A 5,000-nucleotide genomic window follows, 5' to 3' on the forward strand; every position below is an offset into this window, starting at 1 on the left:
GATTTTGTGATAATGGTTTGGTCGCCTATCCTATGTGCTCATCGCTACAAAGTGCTCCGTCTTTGTTTTGCTTGCATTGCGCTTATCAAGGCACCAACTGACCCTAATGCTTAGACAGTACTAATTGTAATATCGTAATCTCAACAAAGTAAACATGGTAAAACATAATGCAGATGTAGTAGTGAATAGCTGCATGAAACAGGAGCAAATTTAAGAAAAAATAAATTACGACTCTTCACTCATACGCTACTATTTACGGAGAGTGTAATAAAAACTAAAGACAAGGCATGATTTCATCAACACCATGGTATCTGCACGATGAAGATAAATGGCATATTTATTTATCTTTATTATTTTTTACTCACAAGATTCTTTTAGAATCCCGTCTTGCTCTGAACTATGCATGGTCCCATTTCCCGAAAATTAAAGTATTACGGTTTTGTTCGCTGTTATTACCACAAGCAAATTAAACTAGACTAGTGCCTATAAAAGCGAGTTCAACTCTACAGAGATTGTATATGTACGTACGTATGTGTGGGTATGTATGTATATGTATACATGTATATACTGCATGTATGTACTGTATGTGCGATTGAATGTATTGTATGTATATGTGTATATGTATGTTGAATGTATTGTATGTATATGTGTATATGTGTATATGTATGTATATGTATATGTGCATATGAGTGTATGTGCGTATGTACATATCTATGTATATATGTGTGTGTGTGTATGCATGTATACATGCATATGCGCTGCGACAGAGACAAATCGGGGGAGAAATGTCACCGGTGCCGAGGAGTTGAAGTCTACGAGTACCATAGCCATGGTTATATTAACAGTTTTCGCCCTGAATCTGCAGCATCATTCCTTGGCACGAAACCACTCATAAGACTCGACCTTACTCTTGTGTCTTCTTCATGAACCTTCCCTCAACGTATGTACTATGCACGAATGTATATATGCCTGTACATATGTGCTTAAATGCACATGCGTATGTATGTTTGCATACATATATTCTCTATTTGTCATTTTTGGTTCCCTTTCATACACACACTGAAGGTTTTACGTACAGAGCTGGCCAGCTGTTCTTGGCTCATGAAACCTAGTCTATGCCGATAGGCATTGTGGATATGAACTCCAGTGACCTCTGCAGCTAAGTTTAACCTCCCCACACTACGGGACCTTCGCTCGTGTATTCCTCCCCTCCCCGGCGACTGAACCTTCGTTCCCTCCCTCAGCCCTGGAATGCCCCCATCCCCACCCTCCCCACTCCCACACCACTCATCTCCTTCCTCATCCAACGTCCCTCTCCTACAGGAAGCCGGTCCACTCATGGAGACCAGTGATGGTGAAAACGGAATAATTGCTTGCATTTTCGGTTGCCTTTGGAAAGATAACAAGGGGATGATGGAGTGGGAAATGTGAGAAAGGGGCAAGGAAGACCATTTCCAAATCTCCAAAAGTACACAGCCGCTATAAAAGTATGGCAGAGCCAGCATATATATATATATATATATATATATATATATATATATCAAGGACTACATATATATATATAAATATACATATTTATATGTATATATAGATATGTATATATATATATATAAGTATATATATAGATATAAACCACACACGCGCGTGCATATATATATATATATATATATATATGAATATATATATATATACATATATATATATATATATAAATATATGAATATATATATACATATATATATATATATATATATATATTATATATATGTATATGTTTATAAACCACACACGCACGTGTATATATGTATTTATATATATATATATATATAATATATATATATATATATATATACATATAGATATTATATATACATATATATATATATATACATATATATATATACATGTATATATATATGTATATATATATATATATATATATATATATATATATATATATACACAAAAACCACACACACGCGCGTGTATATATATATATATATATATATATATATATATATATATATATATATATGTGTGTGTGTGTGTGTGTGTGTGTGTGTGTGTGTGTATTCACCACGGATCTGCTGCAGCCTCTTGTCGAGACAGCCAGACACCATCCTACGGCAGCGAGCTCAGAGCTCATTATTAGCCGATCTCTGGGTAGGTCTGAGACCACTCACACATCACACACCGGGACTGCAAGGTCACAGCTCCTTGACTAACATCATGTACCTACTCACTGCTAGGTGAACAGGGGCTACACGTGAAAGGAGACAAACCCAACTTATCTCCTCCCGCCCGGGGAATCGAACCCCGGTTCTCTGACTAGTGAGGCCAGTGCTTTACCAATCCGCCACCGAGCCGTGTGTGTGTGTGTGTGTGTGTGTGTGTGTATGTGTGTGTGTGTGTGTGTAGGTATGTATATATGACCGATAAGCAGCATATAAAGTGTTCACCACAAAAACAAGCATTATGTTATCATATATACCACTTGTCGGTCATTTTAAATTTCTTGTCGGTCTAAATATGTTACTAGTCGGTCTTTGTCGGTCGACTGGTAAGCGTAGGCGGTTCGGGACAGGGCTTGTCGGCAGAGAAAAGCATATTTCTTTATTTCTACATATATGAGTGTAGCAGAAATAATTTTCACCACAAAACAAATACATGTTAATTTATATGCTGATTGTTAGCCATCCTGAGTTACTTGTCGGTCCAAATATGCTACTTGTCGGTCCTTGTCTGTCTTTAGTATGACCCTATCTCGACGGTAATATACAATGTCCGGACGATGTCCTGACAGCTCTGGACAGTATGCTGAAGGCTCTGGACGGTGTCCGGGCGGCTTTGGACGTACCCGGACGGCTCTGGACGGTACCGGACGGTAATAAGCATGACCATCCACAACAAACAAAAGCAAACATGGCGCCTCGAAGATGACGTCGAGCTACGAGTTGTCGGTAGAATATCACATCTTGAATCTCGATACTGGTGCAACAAAATGCTTCAAAATTTACAGATACGATAGAATATACCGTAATAATTTATTTATACCGATATTAAACAAAAAACAATGAATATCATCTGAGTTGACGATAGTTGTCGATAATCAAGAATGACCCTTTTATGTATATATATATATATATATATATATATATATATATATATATATATATATATATATATATATATATTATATATATATATATATATAATATACACTACGTTCAACAAACGGCTATAACGGACCAGTAGTTCCCCCGTTTATTCCGTAGTTTCCGAGTTCATCTGTATGTATATATATATATATATATATATATATATATATATATATATACTTATGTAAGTTTAGATATATGTATACACATGCGTATATATATATACATATATACATATATATATATGTATATATATATATATATGTATATATATATAGGAATGTATATTTATATATATATGAATCAATATAGTATATATATATATCTATATATATATAAATATATATATATATATACTTATGTAAGTATAGATATATGTATATATATGTATATATATATATATGTATGTATATATGTATATATATATGTATATAAGTATATGTATACAGTATATATATATATATGTATATAAGTATTATATACAGTATATACATATATATATATACATATACATATATATACATATGTATATATATATATATATGTATATATATATATGTATATACATATATATATATATGTATATACATATATATATGTATATGTATATATATACATATATATATATATATATATATGTATATGTATATATACATATATTGGTGTATTTTGAGACCAGGTTTTCTTTAATACAGGTTTGATTAAATACGACAACGTTCTGGAAGTTGTTGATTTTCTTTCGTGTATTTTAAATTTTTCTAATTATACAACTCCCTTGGATAGGGTGGGCATAAACTAATTACTTATAGTTCTCCATTTTATTACACGACGTTTCGCCTTTATTAAGACATCTTCTGGTATTTCTGTTTTAAAGATACAATAGGTATTTGTGATACTGCAAGGTTGAATATAAATTACATTAACTACTACATGCCTTGTAGATGAAATGTTTCTTTAATTCTAAATGGCTGGCGGCTGCATCTTGACCCTGGATGACCTTCGCTTAGGAAGGCATGAGGTGATTAACGGTGTGTGCCACATGTATGATTTTTGCATAGCACGTGGGTAAACAACAGTGTTTATTCTTGTTAAACTGGATAACTACTGACATTCATCTGTTGAACCAGTATTTGCAGATTTCGAAGTTTCTTACCTGTTCCTCATTTGGGGTGGAATACTAAAGATGTTAATTATCCGGGTATATATACTTAGAAGCGTTAATGACTTATCCCATTTCCTATTACACTTCTGAACATACATACCCCGATCATTAACATCTTTAGTATTCCACCCCAGATGAAGAAGAGGTAAGAAACCTCGAAATCTGGAGATATTGGTTGAATAGATGAATTTTGGAAACTTCTTTTCCGTATTGAGCTATGAAGAGAAAAAAGCCTTCCGGAATTTCGAGCGACCAGCTACACAGATCGTCAGAACGTCAGTGGCTATCCAGTTTAACAAGAATTGTATTAGAGAGAAGGTCACTCCAAGAATAGTGTTTAAGTAAGAATATCTTTCCACACAAACCAAATAGACGTGTCCTTGATCGGCGGGAGCGCACAATAACTGCTGACTATCACCAAGTCTTACCTGTGAGGTATACATGAAAAAGGCTCTAGTGGAAAAGCGTGACAGAATATGAGAGATAAACAGACTTTGCAATGCCTCTCTCCTCGCACACATCCACACAGTCACTTGTACATTGTATCGTTTGTTTGATGTGTGTAATGTAAAAAGTCACCAAGAAACTTAACACCAAAAAAGCAGTTCATTTGGAAGAGAGATTAGAAAACCCACAGTGCACTTATTTTCTATACTTGATCCAGAGACCTTGTGTATACT

The 5,000-nt window shown here is 34.1% G+C and overlaps 1 protein-coding gene across 2 annotated transcripts in view; it reads left to right on the forward strand.

Moving 5' to 3' along the window:
• LOC143038928 (alpha-1-inhibitor 3-like) overlaps positions 1-5,000 on the forward strand; it is a 194,659-nt gene that overhangs the window by 31,112 nt on the left and 158,547 nt on the right. The window lies entirely within an intron of this gene.

This window comes from Oratosquilla oratoria, chromosome 25 (genome assembly GCF_046742065.1).
Source record: "Oratosquilla oratoria isolate Oo_2021 chromosome 25, ASM4674206v1, whole genome shotgun sequence".
NCBI classification, from domain to species: Eukaryota; Metazoa; Arthropoda; class Malacostraca; order Stomatopoda; family Squillidae; genus Oratosquilla; species Oratosquilla oratoria.